The 17,710-nt window shown below is 43.9% G+C and overlaps 1 long non-coding RNA gene across 2 annotated transcripts; it reads right to left on the bottom strand.

Moving 5' to 3' along the window:
• Positions 1-34: 34 nt before the first annotated feature.
• LOC114016844 (uncharacterized) lies at positions 35-17,368 on the bottom strand. 2 transcript variants are annotated; one of them, XR_003561564.2, is made up of 4 exons: positions 17,210-17,368; positions 14,016-14,111; positions 2,949-3,022; positions 35-2,131 (listed from the first exon to the last, which is right to left on the bottom strand). It is a non-coding gene; the product is annotated as an uncharacterized LOC114016844 (long non-coding RNA). The 2 variants fall into 2 exon arrangements; XR_008733545.1 differs by lacking the exon at positions 35-2,131 and having other exon boundaries at positions 2,207-3,022.
• Positions 17,369-17,710: the final 342 nt, after the last annotated feature.

Genomic DNA, 17,710 nt, shown 5'->3' with positions numbered 1-17,710 from the left:
CTCATTGCCTGTTGTGTCAGACCCCAAATACTGTTGGGTTTTTGTTTTTTTCCACACAGTGAGCAGTTTCTTTTCTCAGCTGCTTGGAGTGTGAAATCCCTCTGCCTTGTTAAGTAGGGGGCTCACTGTTTCTCAGAATGTACTTTTGGTTTACCTTTGTAAATCCAGTGTCACATACCTCAGAATTAAACCTTGGCTTGAGAAGAAGGATGTTCCCTCTTTTCTTTGCTGTATACAGAGAAAGGATGTTAGTATTGAGCTTCATAAAGTCTCACAGGTTAAACGGTCTTTCCTGTAACTTCCTTACTTCCACAGCCAGTCTCCTCATCAGTATTGTTTTCTAACCCAAGAACAGTAGAAATAGAAGTTTTGTCACATACCAAATCTAGAGCAACTGCTGATCATAATCAGATGCCTTGAACTAAAATCCTTGAGTAGTTTTTTTTTTTATTCTTACTGTATGGCACAGTGTCCTTTGGAGTAACATCTGAAGTTAGTTGGCATGTTGCTATGCTTTCCAACAGCAAGCTGCAAACTTTTGAAGGTGGTGTGGTGTTGTGTTTAGCAGATAAAGAAAGATGCTTAGTCTGAAGTCATGCACTTCTGTTACCCATTGTAAGGTCTTTTGCTGCTGACTATAGATCCAGCCTTTTCACAGGTTTGAGAGCAGTGGAAGTAAGGCACGTGAGTAATTCTGCTCAAGTTAACATGACTTCACATTTGGAGATGATTCAGTGGTGCAGATTTTAAGCTGTAATCTCCCCACCAAAAAGTCAAAAACATTGGGAAGTCAACAACTTCCCACTTAAAATAGAAGCAAGGACCTTGAAGTCATATTATTGCATTCTGTCCCTGTTTTTTAACTCCTTCAACTAGATTTAATGAAATCGTACCTTAATCACTTCTGGCAAGGGTCTCTTAATGACGACTTTTTCCCCCAGGAAAGAGAGTAAGGGGAGGATCAGGACTTCAGATACACCAGGGGACTGACAGCCAATGTAACCTTGTTTCAATTTCATATATTCAGCTGTTAATGAACAGTTATGAATAGGCATATTAGCTTTATTTAAAACATTGACACATGGAGTTCTTTAACAAGTACTGACAGCAGACAAGAAGACAGATGTACCATGAACGTCTCCAGCCTTGCATATAATTAAGAACCATTAACATGTGTGTGACATACTGTAAAATAAGTAAGGTAGTTTCCTGCTCTGCCCAAGGCTGCTCTGGGGCAGTGGGGTTCAGTGGTTGTGAGTGCAGGGCCGTCCCTACAGCTCTGCTTGAGAAACTCCGTGAGCACGTGCTGAAGAGGTGCATTTTGCAGCTCGAGGCTCTGCTGCCACTCCTGGAAACAGCTGCTCAGGCTGCAAGGTCAAGGTAGGAGTGTGGACGAAGCGTTAATGTTGAATGTTTCAGAGCTTTCATGGGGTTATATAGGGGGCTGTTTCTCAGCCCCTGACAGCCATCTTTCAAATCAATCCTGTCCAACAAACCCAGTCGCAATCGGAGCTGCATTTGTTCCCTGGAAATAGCTGTGCAGGGCCACGAGATGGCGTGCAATAGTTCTTGCTGAATTTACGGGATTAGGCTCAGCAATGAGGGAGGGTGGGTGGTTCCCGCCCCCGCCCAGCAGCAACTGTAGTCAAATGGATGCCAGCTGGATGCTGAATGATAGTACTTTAAGGAATCGCACATAACTAAACCAACTGATTTGAAGGCTGAAATGGGCTGAGCTTAAGCTATTTCTAAATTCTAGAATTTTGCTGGCAGTTTGCTGACTTAAGCCAAGCTAACCACGGGGCAGAGTGAAAGTTTGTTTTGAAGAAAGCAGATCCTTACAGGCAGGAACCTGTTCAGGATACCATCATGCTGAAGGAGAGGCCTGGGTAATATTTCCAACTTCTCAGTGATGCAAGTGCTGATTATGGAATTAAATTGAAGGGAGCAGGATAAGAATAATGTTGGATTGTGGCACCCTTTCTTGCTCAATTATACACAGGCTTTGGCTGCACTAGTCAAATAACTGCTTGCAATCGCTCCCTTCCATGGAGGCCCCACTGGCACCATGCTCAGATTCTTTGGTTCATCAGTTGGACACGTAGATTCAGTCTCATTTTAGATTTGAGTCCTGCAATGGTAGGCAAGAATCAGACTGCAAAATAGTTATGAACTACAAACACTTACAGATGAAGAAACAATCTCCTGCTTTGTAGTCATGCTCTGTACGTTCTTCATGGTAGCGCCAGTGGCTTAATACTTATTTGTGCAACCCAGCCCACTATGTCTTGCACTGTGCTTCAAGTTCTAGCAGTAACTTTAGCTCAGAAAGCAAAAATCTTCATACTGATTTGCCTGTAACGTCTGTGGTAGAAACTTTTCTTAGCTGTGGTATAATGGGGAGCCAGCACCTACCACAGCACAGTTTTAAAGTTAAAGACTTAAGGTGCAAGAACCAATCTCAAAAAAACCAAAATCAAACAACCCAGCACCCCAATCAAACAGAAAACTTCATTTAGCTCAGGTGAATCTCCTAACAGTCCTGCCCTGCAGCCCTGCTGAAAGTTAAAGCATAGCAATCTGCCATTTTGTAGAGTATCTAAGTAAGAGATTTACAGATGGTGGCTAGAGAGTTAGTAAGCTGAGCAAGGAACAAACACATCCTTTTCCAGAAGCCTCAATTGGTGTTTATCCTTAGGCCTTGTGAATACATTTTGTTGCCAGGGTGCAGCTAGCAAATCAGAATTTCACTTGGGTGGATGACTGGTGTTTCTTAGGAACAGCCTTTGCACATTATTTCAGTTGCAAGTTAGTACCAAAGAGCTGGTTTTGTGCTATGACATACTTGGCATAACTGCATTAAGACTTAGAGTTCAAAGGCAACAGATCTGGCATGTGGAGACCTGCTTTGGCTGAGAAAGGTTAGGTGGGGTGCATGGTTTTGCTACCTTACGGCAGGAAGGTGCAGTCCTGTCTCTGTCCATTGGCCACACGCCTGCCTCTCCACTGCTTGCCCTTGCACCTGGAAAGGCAGAATTTTGCTGTAAGAGGAGGCTGCAAACATTACTGTGCACTGACGAGCTGACTATAGCCCTATCAACTAATCATATTCTCAGCCTTGGAACGCTCATCCTGTGGGATCAAAAGGTAGGTTTCATCCTTAGTTGTGCAATGTAGTGTTTTTAATCTCTGAACGGTTTCCTGTATGAGGTTCACAGTTAATCCATCTTAAAAGCTGTATGCCAGCATTGCTCAGCTCACCCATAAGGCAGAGCTTCAGAGACCACAGAGGTCAGGCTCACCTTGGGCAACCCATGGCAACCGTGAGAGCCACTTCTGCAAACAAAACAACCCATTTTAATAACAGTCCACTTGTCTGAGAGCTGTTTACTCTGCCAGCAAGTGGTTGCATATTCACATACTTTGCTCATGGCCCTTGCAGCTTAGGTGAGCTATGAAACTCCAACAGGAGCTAAAAAAAGGAAAAGAGTGATGAACTCCAGCTGCTAAGTCTATAATCAACATAGGCTTGCTAGTTGTGTAAGAAAATACCGCAATGTAAGATTACAATATTAGCAAAAGCGTTGCAGAGCTATAAGCTTTATGTTTGATGAGGGGCAGTGGATATAATGGGGTTCACTGAGGGTCAACTGGTCTGGACCTTCTGATGTGCTGCCTGGATCCTGCTCCCTGAAGATATCTCTTCCCAGCCCTTACAACTTATCAGTCAACATCCTCTGCTGGAAGCTTTCATGAACAAACAGCTCATCTCAGTGTTTTTTCTCCATTAGAACAATCACAAATAACAAATCTTCAGCCGACACCACTACATTCTCACCTGGTATAACAGAAATTAGCTTCCAGTTCTTTGCACTGGAGAGAGGCAGTGCATAGAGACAGTTCCGTAGCTAAGATTTGGCAGTGAGCATTTGCTACCATCTCACCTTTAACCTTCAAGTTGATTTCCCCTGAAAATCTGTTTTCAGAGTCTTCAAAACAGTCTTTAAAAACAAACTGAAGATTTCAAACCTCCCATCCTGGCATTTCTAAGAACCCATTGCAAGGGCTTGGAGCTGTGCACGTACCATGTGCTTGGGTTGGCACCTACCATCAGTCAGCGCTTAAACAATCTAAACAAAGAATCTGGGAACAGAAGCTAACTCAGAAAAATAGTATAACTTAAGAAACATTAGAACTTGTAAACAAAAGTTGACATTTTTATAAACAGCAGCTCAGTATTAACAGTTACTAGGCATCAGTCAAGTTTTATCAGCTGTAATGCTAAAAGCTAGAACTGTAAGAGCAGGTATGAGAAGCTATTATTGCACAACACTGTTTATGCCCTCAGGTGTTTGTGTTCACATGAAACAGGGAACAGAACAAGTGTGGTCCCAGGCAGTGACACTACTTTACCAAAGCTCAGAAATCTGACAATGGGAGATGTTTTTGTACATATAAACAGTACTTGGGTAAAACCCTTTTAGAGAGCGACTGCAACTGCTAAGAAAATAGAAACCAACAGGAAGTCTGCGTATTGCCAAACAACATGCTGGGCACTGGAAATGGCTGAATTTGTAAAACAATTACCTTTTGTTTCAAGGTTACATTTTTATTTGAAACAGATTTCTTACCCATCTTACCAGTAACACCTATTCAGAGAGAAGACAAAAAAAGCCAAAAAAAACATACTTGCTTTCTGGGTAGTAACTGTTTAATAATGAAAAGGAACTTACTGTTCCTAACTCACTTTTTGACTGCTTTACTGCAAAAAAATTGTAACAAAAATAGGGTTTTTCTGGATTGCACTGTGCTTCTGAATATTTTTAGCCTAGAAGTACGCATCATAAAGGAGTAGGAAGACTGTGAGGAATTTGGGGTGAAATATCAAGAACTCTGAGGAACTGAACCAAATATTTTTCAAATGCTCCTTGGAAACTGCCATACGTCACTCATATGGAGGCATGCTCACGCATCTTTACTTGGCAGATTCACATTGATGGGGTTCAGTATAAGCACAGTCTGCTCCAGAGTCTCACCAACTTGCAGAACTACTTGCTTCAGCCTTGAATCCTGCCCTCGCAATGCCTACCTGTCAGCCCACAAACTTCTGCCTTCAACAGCTCACCACCATCTCTCACTAAGTACATTACTAGTGTATTACATTCTTTAAAGGACTTGCTGCCTTGACAGCTGCTGCCATATCCCATGCTATAGAAGTAACACTTCAGAATAGGGCCTGAGGGTGTATGTGACCTGTATCATCTTCCCTCTCTTTTCTCTCTTCACCTTATTCCCCATGTAATTTCTAGATGTGGTCTTGCAGTATCATTCAGAAAGAGTTGTTAAAAACACAGCAAAATTTCTTGTGGTGTATAGGGAGAGAGATGCTGAAGGAGAGCTGTTAAAGGACAGAAGCCAGATGGCTTTCCCCTTACTAATCACTGCATTTGGCACTCTGCTTGGCTACTCCACTGAGCAGAGAGGTCCTACTGTCACCCCTTGCCTAGGACTCATTTGCCATCCTCCCATGGCAAGTTCCCATGCTTTTTGAACTACTTCTTCTTGGACGTCCCAAGAAAGAAGCAGAAGTCAGCACCCACATCGACTGCCTGGTGTACTCTGCACACCCTGGTCAGCCCCTCTTCAGCTGCAGCCTGTGCTCCATGTCAGAGCTCTGCAGCTTCTGCAGAAGATGAGGTCTGGCCTGGGGGGCGGATCATGAGTCAGCTGGTGGGCAAGAGTGCCCACAGACATTGCCCCGCACCGACACCCAAGGCACCACATCCCATCACTGTGAAGGCACAGCAGCAGTTTTCAAGAGTCAGATTAGCAACAAGCAGCTCACTCACACTCACATCTTTTGCTTGCTAAAGGTGAGGAACCACACTGTCTTCAAGGAAAACTCTTCAAAGGGATTAAGAGTAGTAGAAAACTGTTGTTACTGCACACAGGGCTGAACCTGAATAACCTTTATGACTGATTGTGATGCTGAGAACAGCTCATGAGCCCAGTGCAGTTTCAAGTGCAAGGTCTTTGCTCCTAGCCCCCTGTGCTATGCAAGGGGGGACATTGGCTGTTTAAACAACAGGTGCACATCACTAGAGGAGGGTATTTTTGATAAGTCTTATATGCATTTCCATATAAAGACTAGAAATGTGCTTTCTGAAACATAGACAGTATTTAAATTAATTAGGCAAATAACAAATAATGCCCTCAGCCTTTTGCCTGCAGCAATCTCTGAGTGCTGGGCATATGGCGCCTTTCCAGACCTCGTGCAGCCAGTGAGGCAGAGCTGCTGATTATTATTTCACCCACCTTTGGCAGGAAATAAAACATCTGTTTAATCCTGACAGTGGGACTCCCCAGCAGATAAACTAAGATGGTTAGAAAGGAATGTAATTGAAAATCATGTTTGAGATATCAGAAGGCATTGATGACAGACTTTTCAAATCTGACAAGACTTCAGTCACTGATATTTTGAGAGCTGTGGGATTTTTCATGGCTGTAGCCAGTCAGGACCTCTGTTTCACAGCTCAGAAGGAAATCTTGCTTTTGAAAAAGGGCATCTTTTCAGCTGGACTCAAGGGACAAGTGGTTGTGGCTCTGGACTGCTCACAAGTGGAGCAGCTGTAATCGCTGCTGCTCTCAGTCCCTCTGGTTACCAATGGTATTTCTCGTTGCTGTTTAACCACAAGGCAGTGTTAAGTGCTTTGAACACTTGGACTATCAATGTGGAAAAGCAGCATAAGCACACATGTCATTCTGTGAAATATATAAGCAGATGAAGATATTTTTGGGGGTGTGGAACAACTTCTAAAATGATCTGTTCCCCTGGAAAGTTAAAACCAGTATTATTGACTATGAATGAGTAGCCAGTGGGCTGACTGAATACCTCAGCTAGGCAGTGATGAAGGGGAAGCACAGCCGCGTGTTTCACCTCCTAGAACAGCAAGAAACGCCTAAGCAGTTGAAAGAGGCAGCCTCAAAAAGAGGGAGGGGTATTTACTGCAAGTGATATAGCTGGAGTGGTCCAGTAAAACTGAGCAAAAGGAAGTTTAGACCAAATGCTTGTAATAATTCCTATGTCTCAGATTAATGTGCAAAACAGTCTTAGCAGGGAAGTGTTCAAATCGCCTTCCAGAAAAGGGCAACCCAAAGAATAAGCCTGTGCTGAATTACTGGAGCAAGATGAAAAACATTTGCTGTTTTGTGGGATTCATCTCACTCTACCCTCTTCATATCCAGCAGAGCCTGCTCACAGACACTTTGAACTGGTGCTCCTCTTTGAACTGGTTTGGCTCAGTGGGTGGATGGCCATTTAGTTAGCAATGGTCACTTTGGAGGGAGGAGGGTTTGGGGAATCTATTCTATGGGCAGTCACTGAGAACAGATTCCAGCTGGCTGCAAGCACTCCCACTAGGATGTGAAGTCTTAAGTGTGAACAGCGAAGTCTTAAGTGAATGATGCTTCTGAGCGCCCTTGTCAGCCAGTGAGCTCAAGCACCTTGGCACACATGGCAGCACTGAAATGTACGGTCTGTCACTGTGCTGCCTCTTAGGAAACAGCTGATTTTGCTGCAGTTTGCAGCAACAGATCTGGACTAAGACCTCCAAAAATCCATTTGAGGCAGTAGTACCTAATAAAAGGAGCCTGAGTCCAACCAAAGACAAACTGAAAAACAAAATGGGTGAACTCGACTTTGCCTATTGCACCCACTTCTCTACTGGCTTTGACTGGGTCCAAAAAAATGTCCAGCCCCTGCTGCTGCAGGAAGCTGTTGTCCTTTGCTCAGCCATTAAAATCAGCTATTGGAGCAGAGCTATAAGAGAGGCTGCTGCTCTGGTGATGGCCTCAGAGCTTTGAAGGCCAGGCAAGATGATTACCATCTTCCACCCTGACCTGCCACAGTATGCCCACTGCAAAATGTCACCAAGAGTTCCTGTGCAAGCTTCACATTCCTGGATGAGTTGGAGAGCATACTTTGGGAAGGAACTCAAACTTAGTTCATAGTGGTGGATTATACACCTACTACGATTAAAACTCCTGCTGTGTTTTGTTTCCCTAACTGGAAGTAAGGGGCAAGCTTTTCTTTCCCGTTATGATCTTTGTAATACTGTATGAAATGGCATTTTTTTCAAGAGTACACTGCAAAGAGTGCCTTGCTTGACTGTTGGCCACACATTCACAGGTGTCTTTTCTGTCAGTTATTGATGCTATCAAGAAAGCTGCAGCCCTTAAAAGGCTTCCAGCTGAATTTAAGCTCCAGGCCATATACTTTCTCTCTGCAGGGTAACTTTTACCATCAAATCTCACTGGAACAAGAACGCTTTAAAACTAGGAAAAAATGAATGAGGAAATCAGTGATACCAATTATACAGCAAATGAAGATAAGTCCCTCTGTCTCATTAGCACTGTTTAATTATGCTTGGATTCAAATTCTAAATATAGTTCATAAGCATTCACAAGGGCAAGTGTTTGCTTCCAGTGTTGTAATCCTGTCCATATCTAATACTTCCCTCTCCTTTAAGATCAACAGTTTTAAGGACCTGTCTACTTGAGTCATAAAGAAGGAACATGCTGACATGTCACCCTTAGAAGTGAAAATGTTGGTTAAGCAATGGTTTATGTTTGACATTTGCATTGCTCTGAGACTCCAGAGGTCTCAGCTGACTTTTCAGCTTCCTGTACTAGGTCTGTGTGAACACATGGAGAGAGTCCTTGCTACAGGGTCCTACACGCTTAACAAGGCAGAGGCAGTATACTTGCAATATGCTTGTGTGTATATATTAATATGTGTATGTGTCAGTCTGTCTATCTGTCTGTCTACGTCTTTAAATGCAAAGCATTAAAGTTTGCAGGAATTTGAGTTATTTACCCAGTCTAGGTCAAGCACTTGACCCAATCCATCCCTCTTTGGGATTACTTTTAACCTCTTTACCAGTTTATCACTGCAAACCTGGTAACAAATATTATTTCTAACTACTTGGTCCAGTTACTAGTAGATTTCAGCAGGATTTGAGAAAGCCCCCCCTAAATATCTGGGTCTTCTGCCAAGGGGTTTAGCTGAGAAAAAGTGGAGACTCACTCCCTGGAGAAAAAGCCTCCAGAGCCAGTTCTCTGCTCACCAAGAGGAAGCCTACCCTTAGCCCATGGACAATGTACCTGTCCAAAACATCAGCAAGGGAGTTACTCCAATGTGAGAAAGGTGAAGATTAAACAAGCATTTCTGCACCAGCCAATGCTAAAAGGAGGGAATGGGGCAGTTCAGTGGGGAGGAGAAAGCAAACACCCTTTTTCCCTTCCCAGTCTGGTTATAAATTCACAGTGTTAAGAAGCTCCATCTAAGAAGACAAACATTTCCAAAACATCATCAGCATTTCTCAAAGCACAGTGAGTGCAGACATGCTGCCTAGCATGGCACCAGTCTGCTAATCCTTCATCAGTGGTTTTGTTTGACTCTGAAATACTATTAATTAATCTAACCACATGTAAAGACTATTGATCAAGTGAGAATTTTACTGCCCTCGAAACTACAAGTTTGTTGCACTTATGAAAACATTTTACATTTGCATCCTGGATTCATACGTATCTGCCAAGAACAGATGTAATTGCTTAGTCACAGTGCACAAAAGGCATCTGATGCTCAGTGTAGGCTCAGCTTTGGGTGTCCAAAGGACAGCAAACATAGATGCAGTATTAGATATGAGCTTCAGATGCTTGAATTTGTGCAGGACCTATAGGAATAATCACTTTCATGCCCATGGGATATGGGATAATTAGAACACCAGGTTCTTCCTACATTAGTTTAGTCAAGGAATGCTTAAAAAAAATGGTGTTTTTTTGTAACTCCTACGCTCTAGAGGTAATTATGCAGAAGAGGAGCTGAATGCTTAAATGCTGGTAGCACCCAGATTGCTGTGATAGCAGCTGTGATTATTGATGTTTCTTGGAAATTTTGGTTCTGTGTAATCCCTCAGCAGACAGTACAGTCCAACATGGACTGTGTGCTAGGTCTCTCTCATATGCTAAAAAAAGAATTGGCTTGGTCAAGTATTTGCGTGATGGCACAAAAGAAACACTAAACTTACCAGCTACCTGAGGGCCCCACAGGAAGTGGTGTTGACTCCCAGGGGGGTGTTTCCTATGTCTCCTACTGGTGGCTTTGCCTGCTGCTGCAAAGCATCTCTGCTGTTTGCTGTCGGGTGAAAGATCACCTCTCCTCATCCTCTTGCCCTCCTCTGAACACAACTAATTTTGGTCAGTGAATGAAGCTAGTATGCCACCCACAAGGGCAGGATTAATAGCTGTTTTGTGGAGGAATGCTCTTTGTTCCAAGCTCTGGCTGAAAAGTTTCCTCCTTGTCAAACCAAGCAGAGACCCACAGACAACACTGAAAGCAGACTCTAATCTCTGGCAGTTTAGAGGGGTGTAGTGCAAACATGAAAGAACATAACTGCTGGATGCAACTCATTGCTTTAATGAGAACATGCCCTTGGGGTTTATGACAAACAAATTCCAGTTGCTTTATTGCATTGTGTCTGAATTTCCCCCTGTCGTTTCAGCTGGATACAGCACACTGTTGGATCGTGCCTGGAGAAGGAAGCTATTTGTGTAACTGTGGATGGAAGGAGAAAACCCCTGGCAAGATGTCCACACAATGAACAATTGAGAATACTGGTAGGGTAGCCTCATTAAGAGAGGTGCTCCTCCCAAGGGAAAGCCAGAGCACCAAAGCCCAGCTGTGAGGGTAAGCCTGCCTCTGGGGAAGCCCCTCTTCCTCCAGGGGCTCTAGAGGGAGCACAGCCTGGCAGCGGGGCAGCCTGAGCTGAAAGTGAAGACCTGTCCTGCACCAAGCTAAGACACTGCCATTTCCAAAAGTGTCTCTCCCTCTGCTTCCATGCCCACCTGCGCCCACACCCATGTGGCTGCTTGCAGCCTTGGGTCAGCTCTCAGTCCTGGCTGAGAAGTAACCCAGGCAGAAAGAACGCTGCATTTTCACCCAGGTCTGCCCGCTGATGAGACCTAGCACACAGCTGCATGGTGGATGGTCTGGAGGCAAGCGCAGCAGTGGGTGTGCAGAGCTCAGGGGTGAGCTCTGGGTTAACTTACACTGATGGCAAGAAACACATCTCCAGCTAGGACTTTAAACCTGAGTGGTATCAAACCCTGGAGGAAGACCAAGAGCATCATAGCTCTCACACTTTAGCCCAGTAGTATAAAATAGCATTTTTCCCTCCAGACACACAAATGAGTGCAAAACATTTTAAATTATTAAGATAGACATTTCTAACACACAACCATACCCTAATGAATCAACTTATGTGAAGTACTTGGATAATTTTCACATCAAATATTTGCCTTAGGTCAAAAATACAACAAAATCTTTAATGCTAAAAGGATATTTAATTGCCCTAAAACACAACAGCCATGCTATTAGGATTAGTAACTACTACATTATTTTAAAGTGAAAAACTCTCTTGCAGATCATATACTGTAGTAGCTATCAGTTTCTTTCACCATGTTAGAGATCAGTTTAGAACTACATCCTTTCATTAATTCAACTTTATCAGCACAATGTCCTAGGAATAACGTGTTAGAAATCATAAGCAGTGACCATCACAAGGAAATGTGTGACCTGAAAATGATAAAATGATACTTCAAAAGGCTTCTTAGTTGTGATTATCATAGAATGGTTTGGGTTGGAAGGGACCTTAAAGATCATCTAGTTCCAACCCCCCTGCCATGGGTAGGGACACCTTCCAGTAGAAGGGGTTGCTCAAAGCCCCATCTGACCTGGCCTTGAACACTTCCAGGGATGGGGCATCTATAACTTGTCTGGGCAACCTATGCCAATGCCTCACCACCCTCGTAGTGAGGAGTTTCTTCCTTACATCTAATACAGAGCTACCCTCTTTCAGTTTAAGGCCATTACCCCTTGTCCTGTCACTCCATGCCCTTGTAAAAGGCCTCTCTCCAGCTTTCTTGTAGGTCCCCTTGAGGTACTGGAAGGCGGCAGTGAGGTCTCCCTGGAGCCTTCTCTTCTCCAGGCTGAACAACCCCAGCTCTCTCAGTTTGTCTTCATAGCAGAGGGGCTCCAGCCCTCTGATCATCTTCATTGAATCGAATCGTGTCATTTCAAATGACAAGAATGGCAGTAATAAGAATAAAGCCCAGAGCAGAGCAAAGAGCTGAATTACAATATTTCCAGCCATTTTCAATTATAAATATATTCTGTGAATATTGCTTCAAACTATTAGGTATCAATCAATGCATTTTATAGATTCATCCACTATCTGAGCACCTAAAAGTCTGAAGTTTCTTGATAAAAGGCTAGGGCTTGATACAAAATTTGGGAGACAAAATTCAGAATTGTTAGAGTTAAGTTATTTTATGGATCTTTTTCCCAGACCCTGCAACTCAATACTGCTGTGAACTCCAAACAGAAGCCAAGCTTCACTCGAGGAGCTTTGATTCTTATTTTCAGACTGTTGCTCCAAGTCAGATGGATTGTAAAAACTGCTAAGTTTTCACCCACCCTTTGTTATAAGCTACTCCTTCCTGCTTTACATAAACTATAGGAGAAAGTTTTCTCTAAGTATTTGTTGAAACGATGGCTAGCCAAGTACAGCCAAATACTAGCAAATACCAATACCCCATGCCAATTCCTAGGAAAATTAGTGTCATTAGTATTTAAATCCTCTGCCTGTAGAGAAGCCCTGGTCCAATATCCCAGAAGGATGAGCAGTCCTGACAGCTCAGTCACATCATCAGCTGCTCTGATATTGCCACGCCCAAGCACAGTGTCAGGCCAGTGTGAGGTGCAGATCAAATATAAGCAGATGGTAGCAGTCTGAATTTGCCTTCTTTTGGCATTTGCCATCTAGTGGGTGCTGGCAAACTGTGTGCTTCCTTCTCCCCTGGGCTGCTAGCAAGTATGTCTGATGCAGATCTCCAGTGGCAAGCTGAGATTTGATCTACCTCCCTGATTTTGGGAGGGGGCAAATTTATGAGCCGCAACGTGTTGTTTATAAAGTCATGATGGTTCAGGCACCACTACTTCCCCCTTGTGCCCTGGGCTTGCTTTCTGTATATCTGAATATGAAACACAGTGTAAAACTTTGCCACTAGCTATTCACCTTATATCTACTCAGTGCATAGTGGCTGAGGCTGAAAGTGTTCTGGGCATACAGCAAGCTATCTATGTGAGCAGAGCTGAAGTTTCATTTCAGTCACACCATCCGTCTGGAGCCTTGCCTAGCTGACTCCTGCTTGCTTTTCCTCAATTTCAAATAGGAATGGCTCATATTGGCTTTTCTCCATTATCTCTTTGCCCCATCTGTGTTGCTCCTTAGTACAAAACTAGCAAAATCCTTTGCAACCTAAGTAATCCTTTGCAAAACCCGAAAGGAGAAAAACATGACCTGAGTCACAAAATGAAAAAAAGGAGGCCTTCACATTGCTGCCTGATGTTAACAGAGCACATCAAAGCATGCCCCAAAATAGAAAAGCTATCTCAACATAATTCAGCTGAATTCCTCTCAGTTGTCTCTGAGATAGAGAAAAAAACCCAATCTTTGCAGTTTTCACCATTAGGACCATGTTTTGTTTAACATGCTACCTATATATTAAGGTTTTCATTTTACCAACATATTAAGGTATTAAAAGTTAAAAAGGATTAAACACACAGGAATTCTGACAGATGATAAAGGACAGGAGAGGAGTAGTTCTTCTATTTTATCTGTATGGGTACACCTTTATGATATGCTAATTTGTTAGATTGGAATGCCTTTGGGCTCAGTAATGAAACTGTCCTGACATCTGACAGCTCTAAGAAGACAATTTATGAGACCAAGCTCAGCATCTGATACATCCTTATGTAACCCTACAAGCAACATGAGGATTTTGTGGTATCATATAAATATACGTGAATTGACATTTAACCAATGGAATAAAATGTTCCAAACTCACTATGGGCAAGTGCTTATGTGTCGTTTGCCAGCTAATATGTTACTTACCTGGCTTTGCAATAGAAGGGCATGCAGGGAAGGTATTCCAATGCTCAAATCATTGATGAGAGCTCTGCCAGCTGCCAATGAGCCACAGCTGCAAGCCTGAAAAGAACCATTTGTGCACTAGTTAGGGTGATTATTTTTGTCATGAAGAAAATTTTCCATTATGCAAATGTACAAAGCTGTGCAATAACTCTTCATGTGGCTGTTTAGAGGGACAAACCTAGGCGAGTGAAAGAAGCTGCACCTCCTCGCTAAGTCAGCCCCGTGTATGTGACCATTTGGCAGGTCCTGTTCCTCTGTCATGCTCAGCCCAAGGGTGGATGGGGTAAAAGGCAGAAGCCTGGGAGCATGAGGGAACACGTTTGACAACTTTGAATCCTTTAAGTTCTTGCTAGTCCCATTGGTTTTAGGGGAAACTGCTGTTCTACCAATGAAGGCAAGCAAAGATCTACTGGATCTGCTCACACATGCACAAAGCAGCGCAGTTCTTGGTACTCTGTCCTGTAAAGCCCTTACCAATAATAACAGGGAGTCAGTTCCCTTTTCCAGTTTTCCTTCCGGGCCTGCTGAAGTCATGAGCCTGTCCCAACAGGTTAAGACACAAGAAACTGTATTTCCTGTCTTTGTCTTGCATTCACACCACTGAGAACTCTTTTCTGGAAGCGTTAGTGCGGTAAGAATAGGAAAGAGCTCAGGCTGCAAAATTAAAATTTTGCATTCAAATAGTGTATTCAAATAGTATTTCTCAAGGCCTTGTGCACATCAATCCACTATTACACGGATACCTACAGGAATCTTTGCTAGCAGTCCAACTGCTGACCACTGCACGTTTCAGGAATGCATCCTGCACACATCATGGACTGTGGCTACACAGTGACATCCTGGAGCCCTCCTGGGCACAGCAACAGCCCAGCTGTCCTAGAAGTTGCAAGGCCAGTGCCTGAGGCCTGGTAGATGCACATTTAAGCATCACAGAGTCTCTTTTTCTACCAGCCCCAGTTCCAATTATTTCATTGCAGTGAAAGGTGTGCACACAATATATACATTTGGGTTAAAAGGCATTTGGGTAACAGGAGACACATATTGCCAGATCCTACCTAGGAGTACTACAGTCTGAAATCTCATCTTTGCATATATTACATACCAGCCATGGACTTGTAGATGTGTGTAGCACTTTCAACCCTTCACCTGGAATCATCACAAAAATAAACCCTATGCTTGTACATACAGCCAATGCATTCAACTTAATATACTGCCTTTCATAGAGCTGCATACGATTGATTTTCTAACTATCATAGTTCTGTATTAGTGAACAATATTTAGAAGGGGCTGGTTTGAGAGTACATAAAGACTCCTTTCCTTCTGTCCTGAACTATAAATATTTCAGAATTTCAACATTAAAAATAAACTAGGATATTGATTCAGCAAGGTACTGACAGTTACTTCTAAGTGCTGAAGCACTGGATCGTGCTTATGTCTTTTTGATCCATAGCTGCTCCTGGACCTTACTGAAGTCAATGGCTCTGCTAAGGACTGTCCTTCCAGTCTCGGTGAAGGGAGCACTTATGCAAGCCCCATGTACATCAATGCTAAAAATAACAGGAAGTCACAACCCCAGACCACCTGCAAAACTGATTTGAACCCTGTATACGGGTAAACAGGTTTTCCAAGAGTAACAGCAAACACAAGGGTGATGTCCAGGTACTGCTTATGTTTTTTATACTGAAAATACAACTGCCAGACTACAAAAACAGTGCCAGGCTTGCGGCTGAGGCCATGGCATTCTCTTCCTGGGAAACAGTTGTTTCACTGGGCTGCAGAGTTGTGCTCTGCTGAATACTATGGCATAGCCTCCACACAGAAGCAAGAAAACACCGTACTTCTCTAGCTGACCTGCTGGTCTGATAATAGCACATCCTCTGAGGATATATCAAATGTGGTCTTGATCTCCATCACTTTTTAAACAGAAAACCCCCTGTGTGTGTGTTAATGTTGCACAGAAGATACCCCAGGTTTGCACAAGGGGATTCTGAAATGTAAACATTGTGTAACTTCTTAATGATACCTGTTTAGCTCTAGAGACACCAGATACAAAAAAGATTTCCAGGGAAAGCATTATCCCTTGATTTATGCATAGAATTTTACTGGCTTGGGAAACATAGCACAATGAAAAGATCACAAGGTGACTCAGTTACTTAGAGCAAAATAGAAAAAAAATATTTCTTCAACAGCAAGTTTCCCTTACATTCTGTTGGAGTTGAATATCTGAAATAAATAATGCAAGAACTTCACTTGTTCAGAGGATAATAATCTTAATTCAAAGGAATACTCAAGAAGCATGCATGAAGTTCAAAACTGAATACATGGAGGTACACAGAAAGCAAGGCTCATGCACTACACATGCCACTGACTCTTTGTGCTATAATGCATATGATCAGAAATAATAGGCTTAATAAGCAGCAAGGACGGCATGCTAGGAAAAAACTGGAGTATATTGCTTGGTAAGTAATGCAGCCTTCACTGATGGGCATCTTTAAGGATAAGGTGGACAAGTTTGTCAGGATATAAATAAACTTGAGCTAAACTTGGGTACTGGCAGAGACTGGAGAGCTTTTCAGGAACGCTTGCCTAGTAAGTGTGGAGGATCAAGTAAAACTTGTTTTTTTTGTGTGGAAAGGGCACCTGGAACTACATTGGCCTCAGGTGGTGGGTATATAATGCCAGGCCCCCAGGCTGGCTGGTGACTCAGGGGGAGCTCTGTTTATCTTACTAGATTCCTTTAATCAATCTGCGATCACAGACATGAAATTGCTGGATTATTCATTATCTCTGTGAAAATGTTTACAGTCTGATCTTTCCTACAAACACAACACAGCCCTCAACTCTACAATCCATGGCTACTGGAGCCGGGTAAGCTCCACGCCTCCGGAGAGGTATATACACCCCAAAGCTCAGGGCAGGGTTGCACTGGGACTGTGGAAGCGACAGTGCCCTGGCCCTGGCGACATGGCAGCCGGCAGCACAGGGTGCGAGACCGCCACCGCGGAACACGGCCACTCTGCGGTGCCAAGCACCTCGCCTGCGAAAGCAGGGGCCTCCCTCCGACCGCACTCGATAAGCAAGAAAAAATATTAAAAAAACACAGCCGTAATTGTGAATCTGTGTTTTAGACACCAAAAATCAGGAGACTCTCTTACCGCTCTGCCTCCAAATCTTGAGGCTGCCGGGTCTCCCTTCCCAACGCAACGCCCCACTTCTGGGAAAAAATCAGCAAGTCCTGAGGGCTCCTTGAAGAGAAGTAACTGTCCCGGAGACACCTCTCGCCCTTCCCGGCGGGCTGTTCCCGCCCTCCGCACAACACCTGGCGGGAGGGGGGGCGGGAGGGGGGGCGGGAGGGGGGGGCGGGAGGGGGGGCGGGGCCACCGCGCGCCGAGGCTGAGCCTGGCGGGAGCCGCTTCAGCCCAGCAGGGCTGGGATCTGGAGCAGGGCTGGAGCTTGCCTGGGATCTGGAGCTTGCCTGGGATCTGGAGCAGGGCTGTGCACCTGGTTGGCTCCCCGCATGTCCCGCCAGGCCGGGAGAGCTGTGGGGTAGGGAAGACCGGCCTGGCCAGGCTAGTGGTGTGGGGTACTTAATTATTCTATTGGCTTTTTACTTGTAGTTAAGAGTTTGCTTTAAATAGCGAAGTGTAGCTCAGTGA

The sequence above is a fragment of the Falco cherrug genome, chromosome 8 (assembly GCF_023634085.1).
Source record: "Falco cherrug isolate bFalChe1 chromosome 8, bFalChe1.pri, whole genome shotgun sequence".
In the NCBI taxonomy this organism is placed as follows: Eukaryota; Metazoa; Chordata; class Aves; order Falconiformes; family Falconidae; genus Falco; species Falco cherrug.
This window is presented reverse-complemented; position numbering and strand designations above follow the sequence as displayed.